This window comes from Halichoerus grypus, chromosome 1 (genome assembly GCF_964656455.1).
Source record: "Halichoerus grypus chromosome 1, mHalGry1.hap1.1, whole genome shotgun sequence".
In the NCBI taxonomy this organism is placed as follows: Eukaryota; Metazoa; Chordata; class Mammalia; order Carnivora; family Phocidae; genus Halichoerus; species Halichoerus grypus.
The window spans coordinates 131,489,551-131,506,554 of NC_135712.1; the positions used below are offsets into that span (position 1 = coordinate 131,489,551).

The 17,004-nt window shown below is 38.8% G+C and overlaps 1 long non-coding RNA gene across 13 annotated transcripts in view; it reads left to right on the plus strand.

Annotated features, from left to right (window-relative positions):
- The window catches only part of LOC118534488 (uncharacterized), a 124,656-nt gene that overhangs the window by 29,883 nt on the left and 77,769 nt on the right, over positions 1-17,004 (plus strand). For 11 of the 13 annotated variants that reach the window (XR_013447786.1, XR_013447787.1, XR_013447798.1 and 8 more), the window contains exon 5: positions 4,955-5,058. The exons of 1 other annotated variant lie outside the window; for it this stretch is intronic. This is a non-coding gene — a long non-coding RNA (uncharacterized LOC118534488). Of the gene's footprint in view, positions 1-4,954; positions 5,059-10,909; positions 11,011-17,004 lie in introns of all 13 variants that reach the window. One more of the 13 variants, XR_004916697.2, reaches the window with a different exon arrangement.

Below are 17,004 nucleotides of genomic sequence, written 5' to 3' on the forward strand. Positions count from 1 at the left end.
ACATTAGTAAACACTGTTGTAGCCAGGATCCACCTATAAAAGCTAAAATTAGTGGGCAAAAGTTGAAAGGGAAAATAGAAATTTGCATAGCCTCAATGAATGTGATCTCATTCCCATGCATAACTTCAATCTGATCTCGAGCAACCACGTGCAAATTTGAGGGACATTTTACAAAATACCTGACCAGTATTCATTGAGAATGTCAAGGTCATGGAAGACAGTGGTAAGCTGAAGAACTGTCACAGACTGGGGGAGACTAAAGAGACATAACCACTAAATACAATGTGGAGCCCTAGACTGGACCTTGGAACAGAAAAAGGACATCGGTGAAAAACCGGTGAAATCTGAATAAAGTGTGTAATCTAGTCATAGTATTGTGCCAATGTTAATTTCTTACTTTTGATCATTGGTTGTATAAGATGCTAACTTTAGGGGAAGCTGGGTGAAGGGTATATGGCAACTCTGTAATATCTTTGCAAATCTTCCATCAAGATAAAATTATTTCTGAATAAAAATCTTAAATACAAACAAAATATCTATTATACAGAGAACTCCCAATCCTCTGTGTCTCTGGAGGGATCTTTCTTTTTTAGAATCTTCACACTCTTCCTACCCACATTTAAAATCTTTATCCTCTTAGGGGGTGCCTGGGTGACTTAGTCAGTTAAGTGTCCAACTCTTGGTTTTAGTTCAGGTCATGATCTCAGGGTTGTGAGAGCAAGCCCCAAGATGGGCTCTGCACTCAGTGGGGAGTCTGCTTGGGATTCTCTCTCCCTCTTCCTCTGCCCCTCCCACTTGTGCTCTCTCTCTCTCTTTCTCTCTCTCTAAAATAAATCTTTTTTTAAAAAAAGTCTTCATCCTCTTAGTCCTCACATGTTTTCATTTCCTCCTTAAAAATAAAAACCACTGGGTCTTCTGAAGAATTTGTCAGATGGAAGTGCATGGTAAGGCTCTCTTGTTCCTCCAAGTACAGAAATGCTGGATAAAATAGAATTTTTAAAATGAAATATGTAGGTAAAGTCAAATGGAAAGGAAACCCCTAGTGACAGAGCAGAGGACAATGATCCATAGACCTGAGGCCCAGGGACCTAAGGCAGGGGGCTGAAGTTGTAATGCCATTGCTGGGACAGGAAGCAAAAGGTCAGGCCTGTGTCAGCTAAGAAGCTAGAGAGACTGGAAAACTTTAACCACTGGCCTAGAGAGGCGTCAGGGAAGTCGGCCCTCTGCCAGAGGCCATAAATAGGAAAAGAATCACTCATAAGATATCAAACTCAAGCCTATACTCTCTGTGGTTGTGGGATTCAAATTTATACTGCCTACATGGTGTAGAAGTCAAGAAATTAATGTAGAAACTTATGGAATGGGTAAAACCCCTGTAGGCTTAGCAGGGGAAAATGCAAAGCCACTTTGTAGGGACACTTTTATAATCTTGAGCACAACGATCTCTCAGGTAAAAACCCCGTTGGATATTAGTTTACTACCAAAATTATAAACTGCCTAGAGAAACAAATAATCATGAGAAAGAAAAGAATCAGCACCTTAAGACCTAGAGAGAAATAAAACAATCTATACTATTAAGTGAGTATGTGTAATTTGTTTAATGGGAGAAATATGAAGATCTAATACTGTAACCCAAGAAGTCAATACGAAACTAGGAAAAAAAGATTTTAAAAAGTGAAATTCTAGAAATAACATATCATCCTACCTCAATGAGAACGAGAATTAGATACTAGGAAAGAGATTGGAGGAAATTTCAGAATATAGATCAAAGAAGTACAGAGAAGAAAAATTTGGAAGAGACTTTGAGTTGTGGAGGCTGGAAGAAGAAGATTCCATATTTTTTTAAAGATTTTATTTATTTATTTGAGAGAGTGAGCAAGAGAGAGAGAGCACTAGTGGGAGAAGGGGCAGAGGGAGAGGGAGAAGCAGACTCCCCACTGAGCGGGGAGCCCACGCGGGGCTTGATCCCAGGACCCTGGGATCATGACCCGAGCTGAAGACAGACACCCAACTGACTGAGCCACCCAGGCACTCCAGGTTCCATATTTTTCTAAGAGCAAATCTGCAAGGACAGAATAGGGGGAAGAAACAATGTTTACGTTTTATTTATTCAACTTTATGGCCGAGTGTATATATCCAACAGATACGCAGCAGTTGGTTGATAATAAGGACCTTCTCTATTCAGTGTAGCCCCATCATTAGCATACCACACTCAACTCATCTCTCTCGGAATTTGCTGCTGCTGACTGGATAGAGCCTCTTTCTTTCCTTCATCGGCCAAATTATTTTACTACCTTCCAGATTCAGTTTGTTTCAACTTTCCTATAAAGGTATCTCAATGACTGTCTCTCTTTCTTAAACTTCTATATCATTTTGGATCTGAACCACCCAACTAAGTACTTAATTGTGTTCTGCAGCACTGGTTGAGAAACAATGACAGCTAAATACATCCTTCCCATTGCCTTTCTGTGTGGTCTGCAAGCTAAGAGTGGTGTTAATATATTTTTTTAAGATTTTATTTATTTATTTGAGAGAGAGTGAAAACGAGAGAGATCACAGAGCTCCGGAGAGGGAGAAGCAGGCTCTCTGTCGAGCAGGGGAAGCCCAAAGTGGGGCTCGATCCCAGGACCCTGGGATTATGACCTGAGCCGAAGGCAGATGCTTAACTGAATGAGCCACCCAGGCGCTCAAATGTTAATATGTTTAAATGGTTGGGGAAAATCAAAAGATGAATATTTCATGACATGGAAAAATGATATGAAATTTAAATTTTAGTGTCCCCTTCAGTGGCCAGTGAAGTTATATTGGAACAGCTATGCCCCTTCTTTCACATATTGTCTGTCGCTGCTTTCACGCTACAAAGACAGAGTTGAGTAGTTTCAGCAAAAAGAACATATAGCCCACAGTGACTAAAATATTAACTTTCTGGCCCTTTAAAACAGATGAAGTTTGCCAATCTCTGTTCTACACTATTTGCTAATTCTGTCATACATATGAATCTTGCCTCTCAAATTTGCTGGAAAACTACTTGAAGTCAGGAACATTGTCATATGTTTCTTTTGTCTTCCCAACACCTGACTCCATCTAGGACAGTTATGGATTTTCCTTAGCAAATTTTGGCATGTCAAATACAAGATTTTAAGAAATAGATATGACTTCATAACGCAGAATAGATTAGAAAAAAAAGAGGAATGATATTAGCTTATATGCATTAATTTAGGCTTGAAAACAGATGTTATCCTATTTTGGGACTGTGCTATTACATGACCTGGTTAAGTGCAATGTTATGGGATAGGGGGGTAGAGGCAGCGACCCCAGATGAGATCCTGACAGTTAGGTGGCACAGGCCAGGAGGAGAAGATGGGAGGAGTTTCAGTCTGGCAGGCAGAACATGATTTGCAGAGGGTTTAGCCTTACACAACCCAGAAAGCACTGGGCCATACAGACCAAGGAGCCCTGGAAAATAAATTTGGGGGTGGCGGCAGAGCCACAAGATATCTAGAGGTTTATGGGGCAAGTAGGTAGGGCACAGTTACCAGGAAAATTGGCTGACTGGACCGCATTCTCCCTGAGATTAGTGAATAGAGACATTAGTCGAGCTGGGGCTCAAGGGAGGAAAGCAGAGAATCGGATGTTCAAACTATGGTGCAAATTTGAATGGGTCTCATGGGTGCAACAGTCTCAACACCACGCTTTTAGCTGAACTAGGGGTAGAGATACTTAAATGCCAAGTCCTAGAGTATTAACTTGGACCTTAAAGGCTTTCTACCTAAAATCAGATTTGGTTCTGGAGACTAGGATGGGGAATGCCACATAACCAATACCCTGGCTCCCAATATACGGCAGCATCCACCTTCATGCCTGAATCACAGCACATAAGCAAGAACGGAATTGCTGCCAACGTGGCCAACCACGCGAGGTGAGGCAAGGCCTCTGACACACTGCGCGCCGTCAGTGGCAATGGAAGGAAAGACCTGACTGTGAGAGGTATTTGGAACAAAAAATTGATCTGCCACATTCTTCCAAGAGATCAAGAAGAGGTTTGATAAACATGACAATCTCTGACAAAATGGAGGTCATATAGTGCAGCAGACACCATCAGGGCTCTGCCCACATCCCCTTGGCGTTCACCTCTCCGTGCAGAAGGCTTCTTACTGTGAACACCTGCACCTCTCTGCAAGAAGCTTTGTTCTGGGGGCAAGCAAGCTCAGTCGTGAGCACAGCTGTCAACGGCCCCAGAAACAGCCATTAACCAGTGATGGTCCGTGAGCTGGGTAAACTCCCCAGCTTCTTCGCCCCTAACGTAGAATAACTCTGAAGCATGTTCAACATCTGTGTCCAATGCGGTAGCCCCTCGCTACATGTGGCTATTGAGCATATAGAATGTAGCTAGTGTGACTGCAGAACTGAATCTTACATTTCATCTCATTTTAAGTAATTTAAAGTAAAATGATACTCCTCAGTTATTGGAACACTTTTAAGTATATTTGGAAAAGCTTGGCCGTATGAGTGTACTTTTCCCCCTATAATTTTACAAACTCTAAATACACATCAAGATGAAAAATTAATGTCCAAGTCAAGTTGTCCTATAAGTATAAAATCGACTTCAAAGACTTTTTCGAAAAGTTTTAACATCTCATTAATAATTTTTACATGTTGGGGCACCTGGGTGGCTCTGTCGGTTAAGCATCTGCCTTCGGCTCAGGTCATGACCCCAGGGTCCTGGGATCGAGTCCCACATCGGGCTCCCTGCTGGGCGGGAAGCCTGCTTCTCCCTCTCCCACCCCACCCCCCCACTTGTGTTCCCTCTCTCTCTCTGTCTCTCTCTGTCAAATAAATAAATAAAATATTTAAAAAATTTTTGTTACATGTTGAAATGTAATATTTTGAATTTAGTGGGTTGAAAATTATTCAAATTAATTTCACCTGTTTCTTTTTACCTTTTTAAATTCAGCTACTAGAACATTTAGAACTACAATTTCCACTGGACAGTGCTGGTCTACTCTACACGTTCTCCCTGGGTTCCACATTGGGATGGATCTCCTGCGGCCCACAGTGGTAACTGGCTTGAAAATACACCCTTTATTGTCTTCCTTTCCTATCTCATTCTCCTGCTTCTCTACTAAGTTTCCTGGGATTGCCAGGGTCTGTTTCTTGAGAACCCAAACTAAGACAAATAGCATTAACAACAGGAAAGAATTTTAGAGATGAACTATTCTAACCTCTTAAATATATAGATTAAAAAAAATGATGTTCAGAGAGGTTCAACGAGTCAGCCAAGGACACTCAACTATTTAGCTGTGTGCATTCAGAATTTGATTTCAGATCTTGTGCTTTCAAATCCCTTTATTTTCTCATCATATCACCTTGCCTTTTAAAGATTATTGGCAATTTTGAGAAAGTGATTTCAAAAAAGAAATGGAGCATTTAGGACTCATGGGATGAACCCACAATAAACAATTTATGTTTGCTTTCTACATGCCCATTAAACCTGCCCAGGTGGTAGTCTTTCCTTGCTCCTCTTTAGTAACCTGGAGAGGCTCCTTGATTCTTCCGGTCTTTCTCGTGTAACTGAAAGTCTTCTGGTCACAATCTCATCTGAGAAATTAGTGTATCCCGTCCTGATATGAATCCACCTTGATTTAAAGTTAACTCCTCTTTCTTTCCCTACTCCTCTTCCTCCAGCTTGCTAACTAGTTTATGGCCAAGGGCTGGAACAGAGAAGCAGTGCCATTTTAAGATGCTGGTACCCTTTTTACGCCTGGCAGACATTTACAACTGACACTTTCTCTCATAAACACTTTGGTAGGTTCTTTAGAGTTTCCTCTGCTGGTCCTCTCTGACTGAAACTCCCTTGATGTGGTAGTGTCTCCCTTGGCAGCCACCCTCCCCACCACCCCAGCCCAGTCCTTGAGTCTCTCAACAGTCTGCTGCACACAGACTCTCTCTGTGGTCCTCGTGGGAAGGATTTTAAATCACTCAAGTCTGACTCACCTACTCTGGGATTTGTGCACCTTGAACTTACTGTCAGTGGGAAGGGCAATCTCCTCCCAGACCAGCGATTCCCGTTCTGCTCCCATTGCGCTGCCCAAGCCCCTTTAGCTTTCCCATACAGGAGTCAAGGAAGGTCCTCCGTGTCCCCCAGCTGCAAGGAACACATGTCAGGCTGCAGCTTAAGGGGTCTCATTGAAGCCCCTCTCATTAGGTTTGGGGTAGGGGGTAGGGGTGGTGTCTCCCCTCCCTCTTGTGAGCTAGACTCAAGGGCAGTTCTCTTTCGAGTTATTCCCCTCACAGATTCCTTTTCCATCTCCCAAACCTGATCCTCTTACAACCTTGGTGTGGGTGAGGGGTTCCAGGAAATCTGTAACCAGGTTTCAGCATACCTCCTTTGTAAATTTCCATATGGTCTAGCACCTCTTTTGTCACATGGCGTTACTCTAATGTGGTAACTCAACTGAAACTACCAACTTAATATGTTGATAGGGCTGATATATTACAAAAAATTGTGCTGGGAATAAATGAAATAGACATGGTTAATGTGGACCTTTTATAACTGGAGCATGGCAATGAAAGAAAGAAATAGGTCAGTGGACAGGTAATTAGTAGATAAAGCAAAAGGTTAGTTTTGGGGTTTGTAATTATTTTAAAAATAAGATACAGAGGTCTTCACATGTTTGAAAAGATCCTGGGTAAAATTACAGAGAAAAATAGTGTTTTACTGCGGTATCTTGTTTTTTTCTTTTTTTGACTTCAACGGTGTGCTTTTTAATGAAATAAATAAGTATTAGATGTCTTGAGAGTTGTGTGATTTCCTTTGATAACTGCTAAGACACCCGAGGTTTCAGTTGTGCTTGATCCTCTTTGATCTCCCTCAACTACTCTTTTTTTCCAGCATTGTAGCATTTTTACAATTTTTATATGAGAAAGAACAATAAAAGTTCATACTGTCACTATAATTAATTTGAAGAGTATGGTTCTGTCTCTACCATAAAATCACTTGCAACCATCATCTTCATCTTCCTGTTAGTAGATTATTTTATTTGCATGTATACAGCACAACCATAGCAAGAGCAAGTAAATACATATTCTTTTCTTTCCAAAAGAAATAATTAAAAAATGTTAGACCATTTCACGGTCTCGAAGGTTAGCATTGAAGTATTTCAAACAGCATTCTTGTTTGGAAACTTACACAGTCTTTTATAGGAATAGCAGAATGTTTAGTAACCCAGCTCCAGCCATACCAAACTCTGAATTTCTTGTTTGAAAATAAAAACACACAATGCCCAAGTTGGCAATATTTAATGGGTCCTCTCCAATATTGTTTAGAAAACAAAACAGCTGGGCTTTGTTTAGATGGATAATTCATCAAGGATTTCCACTAATAATCGTGTCCAGTGAGTTCAGTGGGAGCATACTCAATTTTGATGCCATATCAATATAGAATAAGCCATGACTGTTTTCTGCAATTTTAGCTTTCAGTCAGTATCAGCCTTGTTTTAAAATGAACAAAGAGGAAAAGAAAGGGAAAAGATGTAATGTTAATAGGTTTCCTTTTGTGCTCTCTCAGGGAGAAGTCTTTTTAAATAAGGGGCTTGAACTTGACCTTCTTCAATGGCACAAAGGTCCAATGCACAGTTTTTAAACTTATATTTAAATTTTAATAATTTTACGTCGAAGTAGGTTAGAACCAGACTCTCAAAACCTAATCCTTAATCTTTCAGTGTAACTGACTGGCAAAGAAGAAAAGCTTAGGAAAAAAAGTCTGTACAAAGTATCTAAATATTGTCCTGATTTCTGTATCCCACAGAATCAAACTGTATTCAGGTCAGCATTACAGCGTATTTGAGTTTGAAAATACCATTTAATATAGAATTAGAGTGAGAAGAAATTCTAATTTCATAATAAATCTAGTTTTATGGACCTAGATTTAAAAAGAACTGTATTCTCTGTGTTGGCAAAATGGTATAGAAAGAGGCACTGTCACCAAGAGACTGAAATTTTAAAAATCTTTCTGGAAGGCAGTTTGGCCATTTCTATTGAATGCCTCAGAATTCTGCATAAAACCTTTAAACAAGCATTTTTACTTTGGGGGATTCATGCTAAGAAAATAGTCATAGATGTTTGCAAAATTATAGCTACAAGATTTTTAGGGAAGTGTTTTTGGTAGAAACAAGAACTGAATAAAACATAAATATTTAACAACAAGGTTTTATTTAGCCACTAAAATGATACTAGAGAAATATTTAATGCCATGGAAAAGGTAGAAAAAGCTGATTAAAAACAGTATGCACAATGTGATTCCCTTCTGTTAAAAAGAAAAGATATTTGCACCAAAAAAATATTGGATGAAAACAAATAGAAGTGCTAGCAGCAGTATCTTTATATGATGGAGTTGGGCACACCATTTTTTCCAACATGGAAATAGCTTTTTTTTTATGCCTTTAAAATTAAAATGCATACTAGGTGTAGAAAACTCAAACCATAGGAAAGTAAAATAAAAATAAAAAATTATAAGCCCTCCTCCTTACAATTGCATTTGGTAGAACACACACACACACACACCACACACACACACACACACATTTCTATGTCTTGGTTTCAATATTCAACATATTCAACAGTATATCTTGGGGAGTTTTATATTTTAGTGCATATTGATCTACTTCATTCTTTTAAATTGTTGCATAGTATTACATAATAGAAATAGGTAATAATCTTCCTTATCAATTACTCTCAACCAGGCCATTCTGTTCCAACAGCAGGATCTCTAGATTATTGACCTAAAGTCTTCACTTCTCATCTTTTCCAGAGTAGTTATTATGTCATTGGATTCTTCCTCTTTTTTTTGCTTCTATCGGCAAAACAACTCTCAATGGCCTATAACCAAGCAGACAAGCTCTGTTGAAGAAAACCCGTATGTGGAATTTAAGAAAAAAACAAACAAAAAACCCAGAAGAGACAAACAAAAAAACACCCAGACACTTGGGGCGCCTGGGTGGCTCAGTGGGCTAAGCGTCTAACTCTTGATTTCAGATCAGGTCGTGATCTCAGGGTGGTGGAATTGAGCTCTGTGCTGAGTGGGGAGTCTGCTTGAGATTCTCTCTCTCCTTCTCCATCTGCCCCTCCCCCTGCTTGTGCTCTCTCTTTCCCCGCCCCCTCTCAAATAAATAAAGAAATCTTTAAAAAAACAAAAACAAGGGGCGCCTGGATGGCTCAGTCGTTAAGCGTCTGCCTTCGGCTCAGGTCATGATCCCAGGGTCCTGGGATCGAGCCCCGCATCGGGCTCCCTGCTCTGCGGGAAGCCTGCTTCTCTCTCTCCCACTCCCCCTGCTTGTGTTCCCTCTCTCGCTGTGTCTCTCTCTGTCAAATAAATAAATAAAATCTTTAAAAATAAATAAATAAATAAATAAAATAAAATAAAATAAAAAAACAAAAACAAGAAAACAAAGAGACAGCCCCACCCCCCCCCACCCCCCTGCCAACTCTTAAATACAGAGAACGTTTGGTTGTTGTGTTCCCAGAGAGGAGGTGCAGGTCAGGGGATGGATAAAGTAGGTGAAGGGGATTAAGAGTGCACTTATAGTGATGAGCCCCAAGCAATGTACAGAATTTTTGAATCATTATATTGTACACTTGAAACTAATGTAATACTGTATGTTGATTATACTTGAGTAAAAAAAAAAATTAAATAAATAAAAATAAATGGAAAAAAAAACCAGAAAAATTCACCAAAAGGCAGCAATAGACGCTCAACCCTACCCAGCGATCCTAATTATTTCTCTGGTTAAATCACCCTCCCCCTGTCTGCCACAATTATGTCAAACTGCCTCCATTCCCTTCAAACGTCAGGTACCCCCAGTCTCCTCCAGCTTTTCTCTCAGAGGTTGGTAGTGCTTCCCAATGTAGAGACAATCAAAGCTTCAACTTTCATAGACCAATTTACCAACCTTCTCAATTTCATACCTTTTCTCTCCTTCTTTCTTGCCACCCTGGAGGAAATTTATTTGCTTTCTTGTTATTTCATTTAGGAAATTTGTACATCTTTATAGGTAATATTGCTCTCATGGTTTTCCAAGGTATACATACTTTTCTTAGTCTTGGTATCATGGTTATTTTGCTTGATTTGTGGAATGAATTCGTGCACTTTCTTTTGTTTGTTTTTCCTTTTTCTAACTATTAAAAGGACTTAAGAGGGCGCCTGGGTGGCTCAGATGGTTAAGCGTCTGCCTTCGGCTCAGGTCATGATCTCAGGGTCCTGGGATCGAGTCCCACATCGGGCTCCCTGCTCCTTGGGAGTCTGCTTCTCCCTCTGCCTCTCTGTCTCTCATGAATAAATAAATAAAATCTTTAAAAAAAAAAAAAAAAAATAAAAGGACTTAAGAGAAATGATCTGTTAGTTGAGGGTTGGAGAGCAGCATTTTGCAACAGGTTTCTTTCATAGTGGTAAGGGTGATGAGATGTGTGCGTGTAAATCTTTGATTACCCTTCAGTTTTTCCTATAATTATTGGTCTATCCCGGTTCTTTTTCCCACCTCCTGAGTTGGTGTTGCTAATTTTTTTATCTCCTTAGAAAACATTAACTTGATCTAGATCAGGGATTTTTTTTACTTTTTAAAAAAATTTTTATAATGCCACGGACCCCATTTGTGGTTGAAGTCTATGGATGGCTTCTTAGAATCACTTTTAAAAATGTCCGCCCTGGAATTTGACTGTTATCATGAGTGAAGTCACATGATTTTCTGTGCCTTCCTACTAACAATGTTTGTGGGTAGGTTGTGGGTTTTCCCCCCCAGTTATGTGTATGGTGTTCTCACAATGTTATTCTCAATATGCTCAGTATTTTTATGGAATGCAAATGCACAAAACCTGCTTGTGTGATATACTATGCGTGCTTGCTTTTACCTCATAGTTCAGTGTTCAGAATGGGAATGGAAGAGGAAACCGAGTCTAGAGAAGAACCTCTGCTGCTCAGAACTTGCAGCACACGTGATCTGTACCCCTGTACCATCTGTGAGTGCTAATAAGTTACTTGAAATAATACTTCAAACAGTTATCCTAATCATGTGATTTGTTTGAACTTGCAAGGCTTATACTTGTAGTTCACTCAGTTATCTGTGTTACAGAACACTGTACTGCCTTCGGGAGAGTTAAAAATTCTCATTTCAACTGTCCAGTTTTACAAAACTTTAGCAAGTAAGGGAAAAAGCTCATCTCCTTTCAAGTATTCGTAATTAGAGGTCAATCAGACTAATAGAGGGTAAAAGGTGGGGCAGAGGCACCAATGTGAGAATGTGGACAATCGGGCACATTTGTCTTGAGGAGGTGATCAGCTCATTTGCACGAGCATCTGTAGGCAGTCACTTGGAGGTTATGTACAATCTACAAGCTGATCTAATGAGTATCATAAGTGATATTTTCACATACCTTCACCAAGTGAAAGATGAGATATACATTTCTGTGATTTGTACTGATGAAAGTCCCAGGTATTGCTAATACCATTATGTTTATTGCTTAGATTTATCATTGAAGCTCATGCTAAATTTCAGCTAGAGGTTAGTGGGAATAAATATATAATTTATTTTGCCACCCAAGATTATAGACTCACTGGAATCTAGACTCTAGAGTTCTGGAATCTAGATTTACCAAAATATTGATATAAAGTAATATATAATATAATATAATATAATATTATGTTTTTCCATGCCTATTTTTAAATTACTTTGTCGTTATTTTATTTAGGAATTTCTAGGACTTAAGAATTCCAGAATTTTCATAAATGTCTTAGATGCTTAATAATGATCATTTAAATCAAGAGTTTAATTTCTTTCTTTTTTGCTACATTCCCCTTTCTTCTATGCTTTTCTCTTTACCATATATATATGTATGTATGTATATATCTATCTGTCTGTCTATCAGTTGCCTTATTTGAGTACTGTATCAAGTACTCCATATACAAAAAGTTTGTGGATTTTAGGTTGCCTGAGTCTTGCTATGCCCCCTAATGTTTTTTTCTTTTAAGATTTTATTTATTTATTTGACAGAGAGAGACACAGCAAGAGAGGGAACACAAGCAGGGGGAGTGGGAGAGGGAGAAGCAGGCTTCCCGCCCAGCAGGGAACCCGATGCGGGGCTTGATCCCAGGACCCTGGGATCATAACCTGAGCTGAAGACAGATGCTTAATGACTGAGCCACCCAGGCGTGCCCCCCCGCCAAATGTTTTTTCTTTTACTCTTATACTTGATTGATAATTTTGCTGGATGTAGAATTCTAGGTTCAAAATAATTTAATCTCAGAATCTTGAGAGGAATTTTTTCCATGGTCTTCAAGCATCCAGATTTATAGATGATACATCTGCATTCTCATTTTAACTCCATTCCTTTGAAGCTGAAGGAAACTCGTTTCATATTTCTGTGATTTTAGTTTTTATGATTTTTCTCTTTATCTTTGAAGGTGAATTTTTACTCCACTGAGAACATGGCAACTTGGCAATTGATAGCTTTTTTAAATGAAAGATTTACATTTTTTTTTCCACCTCAGGGAGATTTTCTGCTATTATTTTTGAATTATTCCAACATTGCATCTTCTTCATTCCCCCTTATTGGAATTCCTATTAAATAGAAATAGAAACTTCTGGATTGATCCTTTATTTTTCCTAATGATTTCCTCACACTTTCCGCATCTTTATCCTTTCAGTGTGTTTTGAGAGAATTGCTTTGCTTGATCTCCCAGGTCACTAATTTGTTCATCAGTTGTGTCCATGCTAAGTAACTGGAAACCATGAGAGCTACAAAATTGGAAATCATGAACATTTACAGGAGCTTTCTTTTTTAACATATATTGGGTCACAGACTCATCAGCCCTATTGGATTTTATATTCCAATGTTTCCATCTTCTTCAAGTTCCTGACTGAGCTCATTTACTGTTTGTACTCTTCTTGTGTTTCCAGTGCTGCCATGGACATATTTTACTTTCATTTTTTTCCTCTGTGATTTGGAAAGGGAAGGAAGCTAGAAGTTTTCATCAACCATCTTAAATCTGCAATCTGTTTATTGGTGTCCAGTATGTGTCATGTTCCATTTTAGTCACTGCGTGGCCAAAGCAGACACATAGAGATCCCAATCAAGTGGAACATCATGAACATCTCAGACAGCAACCATGCTCCTCTGAGGCACATGGGAAAAGGTGGGAGACAGAGGAGAGAGTTGTCTGAGCAAGTCAGCGTTAAGGCTCTGAGGGAGGATGGATTTTATTTTGTATGCACCAAGGAATTAGCAAGGGATTAAAAGTTTCCGGGAAGATAATTGTATCAATACTGTGGAGGATGAAAAGGAGAAAGGCAGGACTGGAAAGGGAAAGCCACTTGCGAGGCAATTGCTATAGTCCAGAAGGATCATGATTGCCTGAACTTTTGTAATGACATCAGAGACAGGAAGAGGAGCATGATGTACCTGACCCCATACCTTCTCTATATGCACTTTTATTCAAAAACAGCAGGAAATCTTATGTAAAGATCTACATGAAATTAACCAACCACAATTGTCAAATTTTTGTATTTTGTTTTGTTGCTTTTTTCTTATCTACATTGTAGTAAAAAAGAGAACTGTCAGTAAATTTCTATAACTTTACCATTATATGTTATATGGATTCAGGTCATATATTTCATGCATAATGGGTAGATCATGGGAATGCTAGAAGATGAAGCTATATTAAGATTGTGTGGGAAATTTGAATATTAGTGGCAAGGAATCACAATCAATTCCACATTGTGAACCTAGATAGTTAGATGTGATATTTAGAGGGTAAGATAATTCATCCCTAAACTCCAGGGTGGATTCCCAAATATGTGCTGGGTAGTTGAAGAAGTCAATGTTCCCTGAAGAGCAAGGGCATTCCTAGTTCAGGGATAACCCATTACTCTAATAGTAGAATTTACAAACAAGGTCACATTTCTCTGACTAGAGAGGTAGGCACTAGGAAAACTTAATGAAAGTGTAGTAATAAAAGTGATGAAAGTAGGGGTGCCTGGGTGGCTCAGTCGTTAAGTGTCTGCCTTTGGCTCAGGTCATGATCTCAGGGTCCTGGGATCGAGCCCCGCATCAGGCTCCCTGCTCCACGGGAAGCCTGCTTCTCCCTCTCCCACTCCCCCTGCTTGTGTTCCCTCTCTCGTTGTGTCTCTCTCTGTCAAATGGATGGGTAAAATCTTCAAAAAAAAAAAAGTGATGAAAGTATTTGCTCTACTCATAGTCCTATGTCTGACAAAGCACTGAGGTCATCCTGGCAAGACAGATGTGAAGCAGGTGTTGAAATTTAAATGGATGAGAAAGTGGTATAGATGCAGTAGATCAGTAATGGAGATGGAGGAGGTCATCAAGGAAATGGGTGTATAACAATGTATTATGAAAATGCCTTTCAGTTCTTTCTTTCAAAAGTTTCTTAATGTCAAATTTAAGGCAGAGTTTTCAGATTCAAAATTTTGACTGTAAAGTAAGCCCAGTTTTCTCAGACTGATATATTCTGTTAAGATATTCTTGTAAAAGTGAATTTCCCCACATACATATGTCTGTCTATTAACTGTCAAAAGACTTTCTACAGTCTAATATACAGAAGTAGGCATATTTATATTAACAAAAATACATTTGAAAACAATTATTCTAAATATTGCTTGAAATTTGTATTATGAATGGATACCAAATAATACTTGTGCTCAACTTTATCCTTTGATAAAGTGGGTTTTACTAAAATCTGTTATGGACTTTTTCAGATGGTATGTATACAAATTTACTGAAAGTCAATTAGTATTTATTGTGTGCCCACCATATACCAGCTACCACTGAGCAAATCAGGTAAAATATCCCTCTCTTGAGCAGTTTATATTCTCATGTAAGGAGACAAACTGTAATCAATAAACATAGTAGGTAAGTTAAATAGTTAGGAAGAAGTATTATTTAAAAAGTAAAAAATAAACAAACAACAAAAAACTGCCAGGGTAAAGGGGTTCAGAAGTATGGGTGGGATATTTCAATTTTAAATAGGTCATTCAGGGTGGGCCTCACTGAGTGAAGACATGAAGAAGGTCAAACACTCAAATAGGAATATGAACTATTACCCTAAGTACTCTGCAAAGAGAAATTTGTTTTCAGAGAGAAATCATGATTTATCTTCTACTTAAATTGGCCAAACATTTTGATTTGTCAAAATCCCAAATACGCATTAACTCCAGCACATTCCCTTAAATATACTGAAGTTCTTTTCATATTAACATCTAACTACTTTTGGAACAATTTCAATATATTAGTATGTATCATAAAATCAACATATTTGTTTATGCCTATCAGAATCTAAGATGCAGGTATTCCTTTTTTAAAAAAAATTCTTATATATATCAACAAACCAGGTATTGTACCCCTGAAATGTTTTTTAATGTATATATGTATTTTTAAATTAAATTAAATTTTATTTAATTTACATATATTGTATTATTAGTTTCAGAAGTAGAGTTCAGTGATTCATCAGTTGTATATAGCACCCAGTGCTCATTACATCACATGCCCTCCTTAATGCCTATCACCCAGCTATCCCATCCCTTTACCCCTCCCCTCCAGCGACCCTGAGTTTGTTTCCTATGGTTAAGAGTCTCTTTTGGTTTGTCTCCCTCTGTGATTTCCTCTTGTTTTATTTTTCCCTCCCTTCCTCCATGCTCCTCTGTTTTGTTTCTTAAATTCCACATATGAGTGAAATCATATCATAATTGTCTTTCTCTGATTGACTTATTTTCCTTAACATAATACCCTCTAGTTCCATCCACATTGTTGCAAATGGGAAGACGTTACTTTTTGATGGCTGCATAATATTCCATTTTATATATACACCACATCTTCTTTATTCATTCATCTATTGATGGACATCTGGGCTCTTTCCATAGTTTGTTTATTGTGTACATTGCTACTATAAACATTGGGGTGCAGGTGCCCCTTCAGATCACTACATTTGTATCTTTGGGGTAAATACCCAGTAGTGTAATTGCTGGGTTGTAGGGTAGCTCTATTTTCAACTTTTTGAGGACCCTCCATACTGTTTTCCAGAGTGGCTGTACCAGCTTACATTCCCACCAACAGCGTAGGAGGGTTCCCCTTTCTCTGCATCTTTGCCAACATCCGTTGTTTCCTGAGTCTCTAATTTTAGCCATTCTGACTGGTATCTCATTGTGGTTTTGATTTGTATTTCCCTGATGCCAAGTGATGTGGAGCATTTTTTCATGTGTCTGTTGGCCATTTGGATGTCTTCTTTGGAGAAATGTCTGTTCATGTCTTCTGCCCGTTTCTTGATTGGATTATTTGTTCTTTAGGTGTTGAGTTTGATAAATTCTTTATAGATTTTGGATACTAGCCCTTTATCTGATAAGACATTTTCAAATAACTTCTCCCATTCTGTTGGTTGTCTTTTGGTTTTGTCGACTGTTTCCTTTGCTGTGCAGAAGCTTTTTATCTTGATGAAGTCCCAGTAGCTCATTTTGTACCCCTGAAATGTTTAAAAGCATCTTCAGAGACGCCTGGGTGGCTCAGTTGGTTAAGCGTCTGCCTTTGGCTCAGGTCGTGATCCGGGGGTCCTGCTCAGCGGGGAATCTGCTTCTTCTTTTACCCCTCCCCCCGCTCGTGTGCTTTCTCTCTCTCTCAAATAAGTAAATAAAATCTTTAAAAAATGAAAATAAAATAAAATAAATAAAATAAAATAAAATAAAATAAAATAAATGCATCTTCACCCACATCTCAAGCTGGACTATGCTTGAAATCATAAAAGTTCATGATTTCTAAGAATGATATAAAGGGACATAGGGATTTTGAGTGGACATAGGGCTCAAAATAGTTGAAGTCTTTTAATTTTTAAAAATTCAATAGTTTGGGGCAACTGGGTGGCTCAGTTGGTTAAGTGACTGCCTTCGGCTCAGGTCATGATCCTGGAGTCCCTGGATCGAGTCCCGCATCGGGCTCCCTGCTTGGCAGGGA